Below are 21,945 nucleotides of genomic sequence, written 5' to 3'. Positions count from 1 at the left end.
TGTTTATATACTAGATCACACACATAGTAATTATAAAAAGCAAGAAAATTTTGGACAAAGAAGAAAACTCATATGTGTGGTCCCTTAGCCAAATTTATGACCAATGTAATTTTGACCAAGTGTAGTGATGACTAGACGATGATATGGACCTAAGTAGTGAATAGAAAGACAAAATGTGGCAACCAATTGAATCAATGAGGAGTTTCCACATAACACAAATTTTAAGAAAGCTAAGCTAGCAGGATAGAAAAATGTTGCATCAGTGTGAAATGTTATATTATTGCAAAATATGTGGTAAAATGTTGATTGTGTATGCGACAATGCCACATTGTGACATGTGGTAGAGGTGGTGACATGGAAATTTGTAGATCGATGCACCAAATTGTGCCATGTGGAAAAAATTGATAGTTGTCTTAAAATAACAAAATGAAGATGCTCAACTATTAAGGAATGCATAAATATGAGGATCAATTAGATGATGACATGTGGAAACATGTCAGAGGGAGGAGAATAGTCAATGGACCAATCAAGAGATGTCATGTGGCACCTATGTGGTAGAGGCATCCAGGTTGTGATAATATGGTGACTGACAAGGCAATATAGGCTAATAAGAATGTAACACATGGAAGTGATATATTAAAGTCCTAAAACATACAATGACGTGTTAGGGTGACAGTGCAAGAATTGTCCAATCAGTTACTATCACGTGTAAGGCCCAGTCAAACATGTTTGACACAAATTCAAGATTAGAAGGAAATTTTGAAAATGTCATAAGATCATTTTTTTAATATTTTCCTCTCAAACATGTAGAAAGTCATTGAAATCAAAGTAGGTTAAATTATATAGTTTTCACTTTAGCATAAGTTTAAATTTTTGAAAAGATTTAAAGGCCTCACAATCAGTCTACAACCTGAAGTTTCAAATGACTATCTAGGGAATTTTTCTTAAGCAAGTATAGGACTATTATATATCGACGAAAAGCTCTTGGAGTCTAGTTTCAAGATATTCAATTTTTTTCTACATAGGTATCAATGGGTAAAAGTTATGTTTTTTTTTTTTCAAAGGAGCTCCTTATGCAATTACATTTTGGTATAGGCAGTTCCTTTTCAGTTTCTTATAAAATGGTGAAATAGGTAGATGTGAAATTTGGAGAGGGCGTTAGTAGGGATGTTTTTTTGATTCCAAAGTTTTGCAATGTGGATTTTGGAAACTTTTGGCATCAAATCTGATAGTTTATCAGAAAGGAGATTTTCTCATCATTTAAGAAGATATCTTCAAAGTTTGTTGGGCATAATGATGAGATCTTATCTAGTTTTCAGTTTTAGAGAGATGAAATATGTTTTGTAACAAAATTGGAGGTTGATTCAAGTGGACAAGTGTCAATTCTAGATCAAATCTAGGATTCCTTCCTTGTCTATATCTTTCTTTCCTCTCTCATTGTATGGGGTTGGTCCCCAAAGTTTTGAGGAAGTTCTCAATTCGGTTTCCACCACTCTTCAACATTTTTTCACTTGCATGAACAACAACAAAAAAAGTAAAAAGGATAGTTCTGATATGTTTAGTGTTTTATGAGTCTTTTATGCATTTTTAATGTACTTGTTTAAAAGGAATATGAAGAGAAAAAAACATTACTTTGTTTCATTCTAATTCTTGTCTCATTTCTCTATTGTTTACAATCTTTTGTGGTTTATGTAAAAATAACATAGATCCAATTGCATCTCATTTCAAATTGTATGTCTTGACACGATTTTTCTTTGATTCAAAGGATCATGTAAATTCTTGACACATTTTGAAAAGGTTGTGAGTTTCATGAGAAGGATGTCTAATAAATATGAGATTATTTAGTATTTGTGAGAACATAGAATCCTTTGTGTATTGTTCTAGTTTACAATTAGACTTTTGATTGATTGATTAATTACAATTTAAAAATTAAACTAGTTATTGGGGCACCACTAAAGTTTAACAAAACCTAGATCAATGCTTTAAAGAAACCCTTTGACATCTGTGGGGATGATAAATCAAACTTGGGGAGAGTGGGTTCAAAGGGCTAATCAAAAAAATGGAGGATTCAAGAAAATTGTAGATGCATCCATCAAAGATATAAGTCATATATAGATACCCTCATCAAGAATATTGATGCATCAAAGGTTTTTGCTACCACCAAAGATTCCACTTACCTTCCCAAACACTATTATGATTGGCAAAGATTCCTTTCAATCCAAATTATAGCTTGAGACTCAGAACCAGTATTTTGAAAAAGATAAATAAAGAACTAAAATTGGATGAACATATAAATTGAGAAACTCAGCTAGGTAGAAAGATGTAAGTCATCATTCTAGAGAATCTAATCAAGGAGAAACTAGAGGATCTCTACAATAGATTCCTAATCAATAATTTTTGGAAACCAAATCCCTCAAATTCGAATTTTAAATCTTGGATTACGAAAGTTTGGGTGGGTATAGTTGAATTTTTTTTAGCTAACCAAGGGGAAGGATTCTTTATCATAGTATATTCAAGAAAATAACAAAGGGCTCATTGTGGATAAGGAAAACAATATGGCTCATGAAGGGCCATGCTCTTTACTCATAGAACTAGACTCCAAATTTTGTTGTGGCCAAAAAAAGAATAGTTTTTTTTTGTGTTTTCTCCTTGTGTCTTTTTCTAATTTTCTTGTAATCATTGCATTCATCATTTTCTTAATGATACATAAGGTTTGTTCTATATTATAGCAATCTATTCTCATCATAGTATAAGAATCTCTATTTTCCACCATAGTGCTTATCATTTCTTTGTATCGACAATTAGAAACACTATTTCTTTATTTCTCTTTAAGAAATAAATATAAGCAACATGATTCTATGATAGTTTGTGCACATCTCTCATTTGTCCATGAACAATGATATCTTATTTCTAGAAACTCAATGGTATAATGCCTAGGGATTTTGGGTCTCAATAATTATAGAGTGTGTAATACAAGTCTTTGGAAGAATGAAATGAATGCTTGAGACAACCCTAACACTAGGAAAACATTTAGTTTCCCACTGTTGCAAGACCTTGCTGCTAGGTCATAGAGGCCTTGTCTAGGCATTGTGAAAGGAAAACATAGCATATTTCTCAAGAAGACAACACTCAAATAATGTGCTCCAAAATTTGTATAGTTTTAGGATATAATGGCTATTTAGCTAGGTGATCTTGTCTTGTTATTTTTTCCATCATACTATCCCTATCAAGTCTCTGACTATTCTAATCACACTCAAGTTTGTGAACACATTCACTACTCACACACAATTTGATTTTCTTGCTCTTCCTTTGACTATTATCATGACACTTTTCCAATTAATCTAACTTGGTTATACAAGGACTCTTCTAGACCTCACCCTTCCCAAGACCCATTAATGGTTAAATTTTCCTCCTTGATCAACTCTGATCATAGATAAATCTTTGGTCTAAACTTCACAAATCTAAACACATTTGATAGATCGCCCACCTTATAATTGTTCTCTTCCATCCTTTCATCAACCTTCATTATTTTTGTTCACAACTATACTTACTAAATTCTAATTATAATATATTTACTATAAAGCATCCTTATTGATTGATTCATTCTTCAACATCAACCCTTTTGATCAAATCAAACACTAATCATGTTCCAAAATTGATTGCAACTAATTGACTTATTGCCACCATAGCCCATCCTCATCTCCCTTTAATAGATATACATCTTCATCTCATATCATATAATATCATTCTAGCTTGCTTAACATAACCCAAGATCCTTATTCACTTTTGGAATTTTTTGATCTCATCTAACATAACTTGCTCATCTCTAAAGGCTCTCACCGTGCTTAACAACACTATTCATATAATTGTACCACATAACTTGTTAGTTTTTACTAACCCTTTTTACCAATCATTTCAAAGAGGACTTTTTCCTTACTCAAACCTTAGTTCTTAGGATTATAATATCCTCACCATTACTAGCTTTTCCCAAACTTATCTCAACCTATCATCTATAGTTCTCTCAACCAAAAAAATTACTTATTTTTTTTAGCATTTACTATTAAATAGTGATAGTTTTGTCTCTATCTACAGACATTAAACACTCTTCCTAGTATTCCCCAAAGACTTGAATATATTCCCAACTCTCTTTTACATCACTCACAATGCTCAAATTACTTTGTAATACCTTTTTTGGAGGTTCGTTTGACCACCTTCATGACAATCCATAGGCCTATATACTACTTCATAAGTGCATCCACAGAGAATATGCGGGCAACCAGATCAACATCCAGTTAATCTTGAGTCTTGAATCTTGATTGATCAATATTGAATCATGAATTAGGTGTTGATTTTGTAATTCAAAATATACTAAAATCTTGAACTTGAGTACTTCACCGATTAGTTATTTCAATTTGTATATATGTGTTTGGCAATTTTGAAGTTGAACTAATAATGGTTAAGTATCATATATATGTGACACAAGTGAGTAAAATATCTCATTATGGAATCACCACTTATGTTCATGGGTAGGGTTTCCATGACAAGTCCACAATATTGATCTACATGAGTATTCCTTTCCATTCTTTCATTGGTTGAAATAAAACTTCTATTCTGCATGGTATTCACCAATTTAGATTGATTACTTATCTTTGTGCAATGGGAGGATTATAGAAATAGGATTTGTAGCATACAAAAGTCATGGGTTTCTTCACAAATTAGTCACACTTTTTTCTATATGAAATGAAGAGGGATTCAACATGATCAGTCATATTTTCTAGAAAACTCCTAGCCCTTGCCAAAATGTGATCTTTGAAACATGGATTCAACTTGATCACTTCATCTTTTCTAGAAAACTTGTAAACTTTTAAGAACATTCAATTGGCTAGTGTAAAGAAGACACCTTAAAATTTTCATGCATTCTCATTGCATGTGCTAAAATAAGAGCTTTGGAATAAGGTACAAAAAACCATCAAAGCTTAATTAATAGTGGATCTTACAGAATGCCTGAAAGAGATTTGAAAAATAGACAATATGCCAAATGTGGAAGCATAGACAATGTACGGGAACTATTTTACAAAATCCACGAAAGATATTTGACCTCATGGAATGACTTGATTATGGGATATGCACGAAATGGGTTTGTTTAGAAGGCATTAGAAGAAATCAAAAAATAGAGTTGGCCAATGTAAAGAAAGACTCTACAACCTTCACTAGTTTCATTATAGCCTATGCCAAAATGGGAGCTTTGTAACAGGTTATGGGCATCCATTAGAATAATTTCTTACAAGTCATATCATGAATGTACTATATGATCTATGTATCCATCCAAGTGTTGATGTTCTTGCCATGGGACTTGTAGATTTATTGGGTTGGCTTGCTTCATGTTTTTTTTTTTTTTTGATGAGAAATTAGCTGATGAAATAATGTTTGTAGTACATTTACTAGACCATGGAATGAAAAATATTTATGATGTTGATAAGAATTTTTGTAGAGTTAAACTTCCTCATGTCTTACATTCACCTGTAGGTCATTTTTTCTAGTTAGGCCTACTATAGAACATGATCATATCTTTTGAATTATAATTGTTGTTTTTGTTTAATCATATGTCTAATGTTTCTCATGAAAAGATAAATAAAGTTGAATATGATTAAATCATAACATCAGATGTTCTAGGATGAATGAAAGCTATAGTGCTATTTAAAAGATAGTAAAAATTAAAAATTCTCAAATTTACAATAGACATTGCCATATTGAGTCTTCACCATAGTGTACCTTATTCTATATATCATGCTTTTGTTTTTTTATGCTTTGTTCTAGTTCTTTTTTCAATGAAAAACAAAAAATCTTGTCTCAAGTCATTTACTAGGAAGTTAACTTGGTGGAATAAATTGCACTTTCACAAATTCTATCCCCCTTTATAATTTCGGTAGGTTCACTTGTCTCAAATTGTTTTACCAAGAAGTTGACTTCATATCAAAAATTATGATTTCACTTTGTTAATTTCCCTTAATGATTTTGGTTGGCCCACAGTTCTTTTTTAATATGCATAAAGCATGTATGTCAAATCTTGTGAATATACATGTCATAGGTGGAGCCATTTGATTGTGGCTAACAAATATTTATAGCACCAATTGTGATTTTTGAGATTTTGCAGAACCTAAAACATTTTCAAATTGAACATCACAAATAACCAAGCTTTTCCATTGCTATTGATAATGTCGAAAAAATCTTTTAGAGAAAGATGGTTTATTGAGTTTTTTTGAAAAATATTATTTTGACCATGGATAATAATTTGAATCTATTACTATTTGGTAGAGGTAGTAGAATTTCAACATGAAGAAGCAATATTTGCTACTTCAGAGGCTTTGTGATCTCTTACTCAAAACTATATGTATATAGATGATAGTATGATCAGTCAAGGGGTAAGTGAAATCAAGGTGCAGATTATCATGCGCAAGTCAAGACCAACTCCAATTGAGAGTATATGCATAACTGCAGAGAGTTTTCTTAGATATCAATACAACACATCTTAGGATTTGGCTTTGCAAGTGGTTTTAGTACTCTTTGAAAAACTAGGTAAATTGATAGTAGATATAGAGGCTTTCCATGGTACCATACTAAGAATGTAATTAGTTATAGATGAATGGTTTATTTCCTTTTTATGTACATAGTATTATTAACTAGAATTAATTATAGATACTTTATGGGGAGTATATTGTAGTGAATGTTTATTATTTTTGTACACCAATTAAGATTTCTCGCTTGAGCATGTAGCTTATATGTAGTGATGCTTATCATATTCCCTTTGTTCATAGGTCATTTTAAGCTCTTTAGGTTTTTGTAATCCTCTATTGCACTAAATTAGTTTTCCATTTTTCCAAAGCCTATAAATAATTTGGATTGGTTTTTTAGATACAAAGCTATGTATAGTGAATACTTCAACTTAATTTGTATGGTAGACACTAAATATAATGAATATTCAACTTGGAAAATTTCACAACTTAATAAAAAACTAAAAAATATTGATACCCAAAAATCTTTCTCTAGACGTGAATCCATGAGGAAACTAAAATTATTGTTCAAACTTATTTTTTTCAATTAACTTATCTCAAATTGAGGTTGCCATTGACTGACATCATTTCAAATTTAGAGATTTATTCATGTTTGAGAACCCTTTGGACCTAGGCCACATTACTTTTCATTTTTTCTTTTGTTTAAGTGGCTAATTGCAAGACTCTGATGCCCTAGCTATCATGAAATCTTCCTTGTGTATGAAAATAAATGCTTTGACAATGCTTAGTTGTTTAAATTGCATGATTATATGATTAATGCTTGGACACACAAGGGGTGATTTGCAACTAAAGTACTTTTTGAGTTCGAAAGTACTAAACAATTATACCCACTATGATATATAATGACTTAACTATATTTTTTATTCAAAGTGATGCAAGACCTAGTGCATAATCTAATCTCCCTATTTTCATTGGATTATAATAAATGTCTAATGTCATTAAACTCTTGATCAATTACTTCTCATGCAAAAGATGAGAATTTTTATTTAATGGGATTTTCTTATATAGTTGATTTGTCATTTCCTTGTTCTTTGATAATGTCAAGTTATCTCATAACTGCAAAGGAAGTGGGGATGTTAACAAATAATATAAGTTATTACTAAATCAAGACATGATACCAAGTGCAAAAGGAAGCTAGTTCATAGGGGAATCCAAAATGGTGACCCTCTTCAAGAGATTTGTCCATACACATCCATACAATTAGGTAGAACAACACAAAATACAGGAAAATAGATACATTGTTTTGATTTGAGCAAAAATCTTACATCTTTTGCCTTCCACTCACATGGTAGGGCTGTTTGAAAAAAATTGTCAAATAAATGTAGTGCCTTAGATTGTAGTTTTTTAGGATAAACAGAAAAAGTGGGAGCTTTGTTAAAGGGTATGGACATCCACAAAATTATAAGACAAGGGGTATATTTCTCAAATAGTATAGTGAGAAATTATCTCATAGACACGTAAGAAAAATGTGGAACCGTAGACAAGGCACATGCACAATTTAAAAGAATGCCTCAAAGAGATGCTAACATATGCAATGAAATAATTGTAGGGTTTGTACAAAATAGGATTTTTGGAAAAAGGTTTAGAAACTTTCAAGAAAATGCACCTGGTAGGTCTAAACCTGAATTCCTTAACTTCTTTCAGCATCCTCCTTGCCTGTGCTGAAATGGGAGCTTCAGAACATGATATGGAAATTCATTAGATCATAATGAAAGATGATTTTTGTGGGTGTAGATGCAGATGCAAATGCAAATGTGGGAATGTGTGTGTGTGTGTGTGTGTGTGTGTGTGTGTGTGTGTGTGTGTGTGTGTGTGTGTGTGTATCTATATATATGTATGTATGTATCTATATATATGTATGTATGTATCTATATATATGTATGTATGTATCTATATATATGTATGTATATATATATATATATATATATATATATATATATATATATATATATATATATATATATATATATATATATATATATGTATGTATGTATGTATATATATGTATGTATGTATGTATATATCTATATATGTATGTATATATATGTATGTATGTATATATGTATATATGTATATGTATATGTATATGTATATGTATATATATATATATATATATATATATATATATATATATATATATATATATATATATATATATATATATATATATATATATATATATATATATATATATATATATATATATATATATATATATATATATATACATGTGTGTGTGTGTGTATAATATGCAAAGGTAACTGTAAAAACTTCAAGAATTATATGCACCAAGTATTTTGGATATCATCCATTTAGAAAATGATATTGACCAAGCAAGCAAAAGTGATTCAATGTACTTGTGATATATATATATGTATGTATAATATATATATATATATATGTGTGTGTGTGTGTGTGTGTGTGTGTGTGTGTGTGTGTGTGTGTGTGTGTGTGTGTGTGTGTGTGTGTGTGTGTGTGTGTGTGTATGTATATGTATGTATGTATCTATATATATGTATGTATATATATATGTATGTATATATATGTATGTATATATATATGTATGTATGTATATGTATGTATGTATATGTGTATATATGTATATGTATATATATATATATATATATGCATGTATGTATATATATAGATACATGTGTGTGTGTGTGTATAATATGCAAAGGTAACTGTAAAAACTTCAAGAATTATATGCACCAAGTATTTTGGATATCATCCATTTAGAAAATGATATTGACCAAGCAAGCAAAAGTGATTCAATGAATATGAAAGATAAAGTAGAAGTAACCAATCAAACAACACCTTGCAGTATAGTCAAGTGAACATAGTCAACACCATATATGGGGGAAAGAAATAGGAAATTATTAGTAGTGAATACGATTGAAGGGATACACATGGACTAGGTACACACTAGTATAACAACACCTAGACAATGAATGATCTAGTAGGAGATGGTAGTATTTTCTTGTTCTCACCAAATATTTTATGAAATGTCTTACACTTGAGGTAGCATTCAAATATAATATCTCAAGCATTGGAAGGTCAAACTTCCCTTTTGAGAACTTGAGAGGCTTGGAGAATAATGGGTGATCCACATCATTAGGAAATCAATGATAAAAAAGTAGTATTTAGATGCAATGATAGTTGAAGCTAGTAATTGAAAGAATATAGAAAGTTCAGACATATTTGAGTACTAGAAAAATCCTCTAATTAATATCAAGAAAACCTCCCAATGATGATAGAAAATAATGTAAGTAATGTCAGTTTGATGTTTTACTTTTTAATGTGCCCTTGGACATGCTTGGATGCCCCTGGATGTGCCTAGGAAGAAAATCCACAGGGCATCCATAACCCAATGATGCACTTCTTGGGAACCTCTAGGGTGCCTCTACCTCCACCTCCACCTCCACCTTCAAATGCATCCATGTCCAGGGCTAGGGAAAGAGAATTTGATAACTCAGAAGAAACTTACCAGGTCAAGGATTTAGGGTTTTTATTTGTGGAGCTACATTTGACATTTGACTTTGGATACTAGCACTTAGGGGGGGCTAGTGTTTTGACACAAGTACTTGGGTGTGTTATTATGGTTGAGCAATGAGGACTCCATCTTTAATAAGTGGATTCATGACAAAATATTATGACTACTCGCCTACTCATCTCACTAGAGATTGGATTTAGTTTGAGGAAACAAGCTAAATTTGATGTAAACATATCTAGGAGTGAACATCAAAGTGAAAAAACTAGAAATGTAATCTGGATATTGTGACTTTACCCTTTCATTGTCTATTTTTGGCTTGCTTCCCATTTTGGTCATTATAGTTTAAAATTACTCTCAAGTGTGGAAGATTTGGCTTATGCATCATTTTTTTCATGTTAGTGGATTTGGTAAAAGGTGAATTGGTGAATGGTTTTTTCTTTATGGCTAGCTATCATCTTTGTGCCTCTTGGTTGCATGTCTGAAGGTGATGTCTAATTTTCTGTTCTTGATGGCCTCTTCAAAAACCTTGGGATCCTTCATCAATGGGGTCGTGTTAGACAGTCATTTAAAAGGTGGTCTTTGATTGTTAGGCACTTGGATATCTTAATTTATTAAATGTATCTTTGTACTTAATATTGTGGAATTTATGCAAGCTTAGATGCAATTGTTTTTTGATGGCCAAGTACAAAAATGTTTTAGGTGTTTCTGAGGCTTTCATTTCTATTCTAGTGGTAATGTGCCCTTCCTTGGCTCTAGCTGTGCTACAAGAGCATGATACAATGGAGGGCATTTTTGTGCTTAACAATGTGTTGGACATTGATCTTTAGTTGCTAGATTTGTAGTCTTTCTATATGCATTTTGGGTAAAAGCACCTTTTGGTTACCTACTCAAGGCTACAAGTGTGTTCACCTTTCTAGAAGATGATATTGTGCTCTACTTAGTCCAATGCTAGAAAGAGACATCCATCTGAATTTTCCTCATCTTTCCCACTATGGCAACCTAACATCAAAAGGGGCAAATGCTATGATAATGTTCCCCCCCAAGTGGTCACTTCTCCTAGCTTTATCAGTGGCATTGGTAGCTTAGGCATCTCATTACTATCTTTGTTTCTCTATTATGTTGCTAACTAGTATTTTAGTTTTTTTCTAGTCATCCATTTTTTTGGTTGCTTGTTTCTTTTTGGTGATGGGTAGTTTTTATGGTTTTTGGGTCCTTCTTATGGTTATGGTTGTAAAACTAAGGACTGCATAAGTTGTTAATGCCATATTGATAAGTTAATGATGCAACTTACAAAGTTATGGGATAGGCTCATGATCTAGATGTAAAGGTCTCTTAAAAAGTTAGAAGATAGGCTCATTATCTAGATGAAAAGGTCCTAGATGTCAGGTATTGCTAAAAAATGTTGTAGTTATTTCCTATTATCAATTAGGTTAAGTCAAAATGTAGATATGCAATCAAAGATGGATTGAGAAGGCTAAATTTGGAAGTTCTCCTTCCATTGATTAGTGCAAATGACCTTAATGATTGGCTTGTAAGTATTATATTGAATGTGAGATTAGAAAACGTTTTGAGATAGATTTTTCTTAGATAAAAATATAATAGCATGTTATCCTAATTATTTGTGTGCTAATAGGATGGAATATAGTAGCAGTTCAAGGTTGCAAAGCCTATTTTATCATCCCTGCTAAATGGATTGATTAAGAGTGAATCTGTTGAGGATGATAGTGCATATCAGTAATATTTTTTAGATGTGTTTGATGCAAATGGTGCATGGAAATAAGATAAGGTATGTTATAATTGTACAATCCACAAGACTACAAAATATTCATTGATAAGTTGGCACTTAATCTTTGCATCTCAAGTCTTCGGTAGAAACACCACAATGGTTCATGTGTGGCTAGAATATTGTAAACTTTTAAGAAGTAAAAACATTAATGAAAAATCACAAATATTGTCTCATAACTTCTAGATACCATTGTACTAACATAAAATCTGGTTGATTTATCATAGTAGATTCCAAATGTTTCAAAGTAGATTACTAATTTTAGAAATTTCTTTAGGATGAATTCAAGTGATAAATTGCTACAATATAAATTTATTTTATATTTTTATTTATTTTATGTGTTTTACTATACATAAACTCAATTTTTGTTTCTCTTCATTCTAGATTGTTTTAGTTATGTTCCCAATTGTAGATTAATAGAGAAAGCAAGGGAACTGTCAAGAAGACCAATTGGATACTTTATTCTTGTAGGCTTGTTTTTTCTAGAATCTGTATACTTCCCTTTTCCCATTTGATTGATATTCTCCATTTCAAATTATATGAGTGTTTATTTTTCCATAATGGAAATCTTGTTTAATTATTTCTTTTTGTACTTCTACTCAGCTAATCTATTGACTAAAGGAATTCATTTTTGTTTTGTTTGAACTTCTTAATTAATTCATTAAATTATATCATTCTTTTTTATAATCATTTAAAATCTTGACACTTGATCTAGGAGGCTCAAATTGTAAAAGTGAGCTAGTCTTGATGTCAATACTTTTTAAAGAAAATGACAGTCTATTTATGTATCTCTTTCTATAGATGATTTTCATGCTTCTCATTAATTGAATTTCATTCACATGTATAGGGTGATGAGGTGGATTACAAGGGTTTTCTACATCGAGATGGTTTAGTTTTAATGTTTGTCACTCTTGATCAGTTGAAGGTAAAATTTTGGATGTAATTTTCATTCTATTCAATGATAGTTGCTATAATGTCTCTATGGCCCCAAATATTTGTTGAGGTGTAAGATTTCATTTGATTATTCTTAACTTCCTAGTGCATGAAATTTGAAGTTCTTAGCTTTGACCCTTTGTTATGAAAGTATGTTTTGTTTGATAAATAATATTTTTTGTCTATTTATCTTCTATTGTAGACTCCTGAGCTCTTGTACAAGTCACATTCAATAAAACTCATTGTTGGCATGCCTTAAATGGTATGGCCCTAATAGTCAATGTCCATGTGCTATGTCACAATGTCATCACTATTATAAAATATAATATTCTAACACTGATATATAACTTTATGTCTCCTAGGATCTTGCAATAGTAGACTCAATCCTATTAAGAAAGATTCCCCCTATAGATGACAATGAAGTGGTTTATCCTTTAAACTTTTTTAACTTTTTGATTCTTGTAAAAAAATGGTAGAGATGCATATTGATTGTATTTTAGTAATTTTTTTGATTTCATGTTTTTGTAACTTATTAGATTCAACGAATTTTATTTTTCATTAAAATTTGGAAAAGTTAAATGAAAAAATATATTTATGGATTCTTTACTTATGTTCAACACTTCTGTGGGTATAGAGGTTGTCAATTAAAAGACTAGTGAATATAAGTATGGGAGTTTTGGTACCTTTGTCAAAACAACTTACCAAACCTTTGGCACGTGATATAGTCCTTGTAAACTTGTAGGAACTCTCAGCTGGTGCCCACAAGCTTTTACCAAAAGGTATGATTGTAAAGGCATATATTAGGGCTAATGATTCTTCTTTTTCACAATAGTTTCAAATAGTATATAATACTTTGAGAGTCATTTTCACATTGATGTAGGTGCTCGCTTGACTGTTACTCTTTCAAGAGATGAAGCATATGAGGACTTTGATCTAATCAAGGGTGTGGATCGTATAATGCTTCTCATGAATCTTCCCAATGAAGAGGAGAGGGTGAACTATGTCCATATAATTTTATTTAATGGTATGAGAAAATATCATGTTGTTTATTGATTTTATTGCCAAATTTATATTAGAAATTATTGATTATTGATAAGTATAATTTTTTTTATCAGTGTCAGTAGTGTTGTAGGTTACTAGTTACCTTATCATGTTGAGCATTTGTTTTTCCTTATTCTTCTCATTTTTCTATGTCAACTTGGCTAGATTTCTTGGATTAAGATATCTTTATAGTTATCTTTGTAACCTCTAGACATCATTGCAGATAATTTATAAATATTGTTACTAAGAGTTAAGTGATTTGTTAAAGTTGATTTCCTAATTAAGAGTTTGATTCTTTAGTGATGGGCTTATTTATGGATTTCTTGCCACTTGGTTCTAGTTTTTCTCAATATTCTCTTTGTATTATACTCAAGTGACATTTGGTTTCTTCGTTTTTGTTTGTCTTATTTCTAAAACATTTTGGATATATGCAAATTAGAAACTAAGACATATTAGAGAAAAATTATGATCTAGTATCTTTATTGAGATGCAATTGGGATTTTTCAATTAGTTTGATATCATTTGTTCTTTTAACAATGATTAGTTATTGTTCTTCACTATGTAATGGCATACAAATGCATCCACTATTTGGAAAGAATTCACAACCCTAGAAGTAAGAAATTAGTAATCTCATCTTTGCATAAAATGCTCTCAATTTTTGGACAATTTGTTTTTCCTTGAGCTTTACTATTATCATATATCTAAATATTTAGATTATTGTTATCTTCTTTACGTGTATTATTACAATAAGGTTACAAAACTTTCCAAGTGGAAAATTCTAGATGATCTAAGGGTTTGTATAGATATTTTATTCCATTTGCAGAAAATTCAAGTATAGCTCTTCCTTTATATTTTGTTTTTGCAGAATAATATAGGTTAATAGAGATTTCTCCTTAGAAAAGGAATTTTCTATAGTTGGTTATTATTGCCTAATTATAGAATGTGTCACTATGAGATACTAAATAATTTATTAGTTAGGTTTTAAATTTGATCTTGGCTATCTTCTAAATATGATTATTCATGATATATAAATTAGCCTATGTTGCTTTCCCAAATAATCCAAGGTAGAAAAGGATTTTAGCAATATTTTTAACAATGTGTAGTGCACATGTTTTCCCAAGTTGGTCTTTACTTGCACACCTTAGTGCAACACAAAAATACACACTCAATGGTGGCACCTGGTATTACCCTCACACAAGTGGTTAATAGAGATTTGTGATTAATAGTGGTATTACATAAAAGTTTTAACGTAGACTGAAAATTTATATTTATTTTTCTTTTTGTGACACAATAGTTGAAGATTTGTGTGTTAATAGTAAAGTTCTTTATTTGCATAATCTTGACAAAAGTATAGATAATAGAGGATTCTATGATACATTCTCTACTTTTGGACCATTCTTTCTTGCAAAGTGGCTATAGATAACAACGGCCAGTCCAAAGGCTATAGTTTTGTTTAGTATGAACAAGAAGAGGTAGCATAGAGTTCCATTGAAAAATTGAATGGCTTTTTTCTTAATGGAAAGAAGGTCTATGTTGGCTTGTTTGTGAGATGGAAAGAAAGAGATTGATCATGGGTACTTCTAATTTTAGCAATGTTTTTTTTGTGAAAAAATTATATAACACAACTATATATGAAGTCATGCAAAATGATCACTAGTACATTCATTATGAGGGATGTGGATGGAAAATCCCAAGGCTTTGGATTTGTTAATTTTGAAAATGTAGATGATGCAACTAATGTTGTTGATAATTTAAATGGAAAAATTATTAATGATGATAAGGAATGGTATGTTGGAAGGGCACAAGAAAAGGTTGAAAGGGAGCCAAAATTTAAAACCAAGTTTGAACAAGAGAGGAAGGTAAAAATAGAAAAAAAAATTGGGTGCTAATTTGTATCTAAAAAATTTAGATGAATCCATTGATGATGAAAAGATATGAGAACTATTTTTAAAATTTGGCACCATAACATCTTGTAAGGTATGTCTTCTCATGACTATGATGTTATTAAGGTTTCACTCATTTTATTATTTTCTTGTGGATTACATTGTGGTTAAATTCAACTCCTATAGCTTCTCATGGCAAAATATTCTGCTTATTTGTGTATTTAATTTCTTAACATCATGCCACTATTTTTAGGTTATGAGGGACCCCCAAGGTTAGAGGAGGAGATCTGAGATGTTTTTAGCTTTTTCTTCTCCAGAAGAAGCCATGCGTCCTATAAGATGTCATTTATTATCATGTTAGATTTTTTGTTTGAATTCATAGTATCTAACTAGATTTTCCTATTTTCTATCCAATGGAGCATGGCATGGTTTTGAATGTGATGTATTTGTCATTAATTGTAGGTTGCTGAGATGAGTGGAAATATGGCTAGAAGGTCTCCTCTTTATGTTGTGTTGGCTCAACAAAAACTAGAGAGAAGGTTGGAGACTATAGGTATGTAGAGTTCTCGTGGTAGAAAATCCAAGATGCCCATATTGATTTGCTAGATGCACATAAGATTCAAGTGTTTGTAAATAGTGCAAATACTTGATATGTTGCCATGCTAGGATTACTTTTCTTAGATGAGAGCTCCTATTGGATTTACTCTTCAATACCAACTAGTTTATAACCATATCATCCTAGTGATCCAAGGCTCACCCCACAACAACTATTCTATGGTCAGGGTCATAATGGCCTGATTCCTCCATAGGTTTGTAAATAGGATGGGTAGTACTTTAATTTTTATTGAAAAGGAGTTACTTTGGCTAGAAATTCCCTGATTCTTGTAATTCCTTGCAACCTATAGGTTTTGGTTATCAACAATAGTTTCTACCTAGAATTCTCCCTGGAATCACATAGATCCAAAGTGTTATACTACCATTTCAATTATAAAGGCAAAGCTAACATGGACAAAGAATGGGTGGAAGGTGGGGTGGTCCACAACAATAACAACAATAACAACAAAAACACATACTTGGTGCATTTGTGTTTCTCAGACTTAATAAACTATTAATAACTCATGTTACTTTATTTTCTAATCATGTGGGGAATGCAACATGGAAAACTTAGAATACTATAAAGACTTATAAGCTTTACCTATGAAACCAAACTTTGTTAGAACTCATGGCCATCCAACCTTTACTAGTGTAGCCTACACTATTGTAGATTCACCATCTTCTGAAGCAAGGCCATTACATGTTGAAACCATCATCATGGAAATTTTCTTTGCTATACTACTAGATCATTACCTAGCTAGCTTAGTGATTTCTATTTTTATGTGATGTTTTATTGAGATTTATTTGTATATTTTTTAGTAAACATTTATCAACTCAAATTTTTGGATAATGTTTTGCAAGAACTCTCTTTTGGGATTAAATGACTTAGTTTGAGATTTTTATCCTTGTCTAGCTCCAGACTATTTGTTGTTGCATACTTTATAGAGCCATGTACTTTATTTTGTGAATGATCTCAAGTAATTTAGAAGAAGCTGGTGCACTGAGAACATCATTGCTTTACATTATTTAGTGTTGTATAAAGAGTCTCACTATATTTTAGTGTTACATTTAAGTTTTTAGAAATCGTTATTTGCATGCACTGAGAATATTATTCAATTGCACTATTTACTATGGTGTAAATATTCTCATTGTATTATTAGTGTTAACATCTAAGTTTGTGGAAATTGTTAGAGGTGGCTAACTACAAAAACTTGGCACAAGTAAACATTCTTGTATTGATATATACATGAATGATATAGATTATGAAGAGTTCAATGTATGATTTTTCTAGCTCATATGTTTATGACTAGTGGCTTTTCATCTATTAGTGGAGTGTCATACCAATGGCTAGTGTAGAGTGTTGTTAAGGAAATGAAACTTTATCTAGTATAGAGTGTCTATTTTTGGATGACACACTTAAAGAACTCTTCTAGTCACTACATGCACTTCTACATTATTAGTAACAAGTTGGACACCATTTTTAAATTTAAAATCCATTACCCTAGTTCCCTTTTCCTTTGGATGATTTAAGTTTGACAAATTGGAATTATTTTTTGAAATAAAAGGAGCCTTTAAATTATCATCTTGATTGGATGTTTCCTTATTGCCCCCATTTCAAGAGATACAAGTCCATAACCTTTTGGATGCTATATTGAGAATAAAATGAAACAAATAATAATGTATTATGTATTCTTTTAAGGTTGCTAGCTCGATGGAAGAGTACTTGCTTTACAAGTAGGAGGATGGTGGTTCAATTCCATTGTGTCTTATTATGACCAAGTACACTACCAAATATTTGACTAAATATGATATTGAATATGCTACTAAATATGTGACCAAATATACTATTAAAATGCTACTAAATACACTATCAAATATGTTCCAAATATGTGACTAAATATGCTATTGAATATATGCAACTAAATATGTGACCAAATGTAATATTAAATATGCTACTAGATACACTACCAAATATGTGAGTAAATATGATTAAATATGCTAGTAAATATGTGACTAAATCAACTATCAAATATATAACTAAATATGTGATTAAATATACTACTAAATATACTACTAATTTGTGACTAAATCAATGATCAAAATTAGTGATCAAATAAGTGACTAAAATTGTTTAGTAGTAAATTTAATAGTGTTATAAATGACTAGATATTAACTACTATTAGTCACGTGACTGATTTTAGTCACATATATACAAATTTTAGTGGTTTTTTTAGTCACATATTAACTTTGAGTTTCCATGTTTCACAACATTTTGGACAACTTTGACAATTATGTGTTTACAAAATATTTTGAAGGTTTTGGACAAGTTTGACAAGTGTGTATTTTGCAAATTTTTTGAAGGTTTTTGACAAGTGTTTGCAAGTTTATCAATTTGAAAATTATTTTTATTAATGTAAAACACTCAAACAAGACATAATAGATAAAAAAAGTCTTTTTAAAAGTGAACAAGCACACCACAACCTAGGCTGAAAGGAGAATATCCACTAAATTCTAACTTGAACTCAAATTTAGTTGTGCTCATCTAGAGAAAACAACCTAGAATATTGGTAGCACAGGCTTCCCCTTATAGTGCACTCACTTCTCAGGCATACAAAAATCCACTTCCTAAGGGACATCACTTCCCAAGGGACTATTGGCTCTACTAAGGGCCACAAAAGTGTGGTATGTCTTCATGAGCATGGGTGGCCACTTGAGCTAGTAGATAGAAGGATTTTGGCCACTAAAACATGGTTTTTAGTAAAGGACACTATATTCATAGGTGGATGATAAACTCTCATAGGAGTTTTCCTAGCCCTAAGAACTGGGGTTTGATGTAGCTCTAAGGGTATTGGAGGAGAGTTATCGCAACCATACCACCAATTAGACATTACCCACAATTTAGCCTTTGTATAATAGTTAGAGTGGAGACCTAGATTTGGCCTATTACTACTCCAAATTTGTCCCCTTGCATACCCAATATTGGATATCTTGGTCCAAGGAAGGCTTCTCTAAAAGAATTATATAGATTTATCTTACACCCAAGATCCACAAAGACAAGGGGAGAGTATAGTCTATATAACCCTTTGTGATTTTAGACACTATAGACACACCAAGAAGAATAGGAAAAGTTCATTTTGAGAGCCAAACAAAGTGTTTACTAATCTACTAAAAATCACACATAGAGTTATGAAAAGAACACAAGGTCTTCATCATACATCTTGCATCAAATTCATTACTAGTTTTTAGTCTCAATTTTTCATCCCATTATTTCCACAAACTACAAAGAGATCATTTGTAACACAAAAAAATGATTTTCTAAAAGGACTACACATGTTTCTTATTACCCAAGTTCCACAAAGGCAAGAGGAGATCATACATTTCTATAGACTTTTGATATTACAAGGGATAAGACACACCAACCACTTAGAAGAAAATGTTCCTTTCATGAATCAAAACAAGCGTTCTTTGATCCTCCTAATTAGACTATGTGAAATTTGTTGTTCATTTTAATTCCAAAAAAAATGCACAACACCAAAGTTAGACTCCAAAAAGTGCTCCAAGATTCTTCCTTGCACCAACAAGCACACAAGAAAAATAAATAAGATTAGAAAATTATGTTCACATTGAATTCACTAAATGGAAGACTAGAAAAAAAAAAGAATGCATAAATGAGAGAACCATAAATCTAAAAAAATAATATGCAAAAAGTCCTAGTCTAAACATAAAAGCCACTTGAAATAAAAGATATTAAAACAAGAAACTCCCTTTCAAATGTCTCTCCTATGCTCTCCTTTCTTCTCCATGATGAAGTTGATACATAGCTTTTGATCTTGACAAAGTGTACCTACAAAATGATAGCAAGATGATAATGGTGATATGATTGAAATGGTAGCAAAATGACAAGATGATAATGAGAATACTAGGAGTGTAGTTAGCCAAAACAATTTCATAATGGCTCAATTTATAGGACTTGAGAGCCAAAATAAAAAAAAATAGAAGGAAAAATATGTAGATGCAAATTGACATAGTAAAATTGCATGATTCGTATATTTTCCATGATAAAAAGATTTAAATTAGAAAATATGTTATACAATGACACATTATAACAAATTGTAAGAGATGTGAAAAGGAACATGCAAAAACATTTCATAGAAGAAGTGGAAAATGAAAGGGATGGTGTCAGAAAAGGAATGGAAAGTGTAAGAGATGGAAAAAGGAAGGTGTAAGAGTGGAAGTTAGAAAATATGAAGTGGAAGCACAATTAATGGGAATCTATAAGAGTTAAGATTTTTTGAATTCAAAAACTAATAATACCCTCTAAAATAGAAAGTAAAAATTAGAAAATTAGAAATTACAAAATTAGGAATTAGGAAAATATAAATTTCCCATAATTCAAGAAAATAGAACAATTAATTAATAAATATTAATTGATTGAGAAGAATTAGTAAAAGAGAATTAATAAGATGAGATGAATAAATGAGTAAGACATAGGAGTAAACCATGGGTTATTCAATCCTATAACAAAAATTAATAAAAATGATTGGCCAAATGATAAAAATAAGTGGATGATAACTGTATAAAAGAATTGTGATGAAAATGAAGACCAAAGGTGATAATGTTCAATCAAAGAAATGATTAAATTAATTAGATAAATGATGCTAGATTTATTGACACAAAATGGTGACTTGTCTAGGACACATGACAAGTATAGACAAAATATGACATTTAATAAATTTCACAAATGCCACAAGTTGATAGAAATCATTTGATAAGGATTGATCATAATAACATCAATAAAAATAGTCAATGCTATTCAAATTGATTAAATAAGGACATGATTAGATAGTGAAGGACTCAAAAATGTCAAGGATCAAAATGATGATGTAAATGATGGTATGTCAAGGACTCATGCCATGTATTAATGAATATTGATAAGATATTGAGGGACATAACAATGCCAAGGATTGAATGATGAATTGATCATAACATTGAAATGGTTTTCAATTGATTCCAAAAGGTTGAGATTATATATGGATTGAAAATAAAATGATCTACATTGGACAGAAAAGGGTTACAAATGATAAAAAAAATGGTGAAATATATTAATAGAACACTGCAAAAAAAGTGTAAATTATGATCAAGTTGAGTAAAAGATTAAAGTTAATGAGTTGAGAAAATGGGACAAGCTGAGATGTAAAAGTGATGAACGAGTAGGCACTGACCATTTTTTAGCATCTTCAAGAATATACCTTCATCACTTTTAGCATCAAGGTTTGCATTCATTAAATCTTTCAAAATATAACATTTGCTTCCAAAAACTTTGAAGTAATGTATATTAGGTGCATTCCCATACCATAACTTAAGAGGTGTTTTGTTTGTACCTTTATTGACTTGTACTTAGTTTAGTGTGTAGATTGCAATACTAATAGCTTCTCTCCAATACTTTGATGAAATATTCTTTTCCATCATCAATGTCCTTGCACAATCCATTATGGATTTGTTCCTTGTTTTATCTATACCATTTTTTGGTAGAGTTATAGGTGTGGAAAGTTTCCTTTTGATTCCTCTATCATTATAGAATATGTTATACTCTTTAGATATAAACTCTCCTCTTTTTTCTGACCTCAAGCACTTCAAGCTCCTAAC

At 30.9% G+C, this 21,945-nt stretch overlaps 1 pseudogene; it reads left to right on the top strand.

Moving 5' to 3' along the window:
* LOC149558828 (polyadenylate-binding protein 2-like) overlaps positions 1 to 16,753 on the top strand; it is a 100,243-nt pseudogene extending 83,490 nt beyond the window's left edge.
* The last annotated feature ends 5,192 nt before the right edge of the window (positions 16,754 to 21,945 follow it).

Source organism: Cupressus sempervirens, chromosome 5 (genome assembly GCF_028749045.1).
Source record: "Cupressus sempervirens isolate cs-2001-9-10 chromosome 5, ASM2874904v1, whole genome shotgun sequence".
Lineage (NCBI taxonomy): Eukaryota > Viridiplantae > Streptophyta > Pinopsida > Cupressales > Cupressaceae > Cupressus > Cupressus sempervirens.
This window is presented reverse-complemented; position numbering and strand designations above follow the sequence as displayed.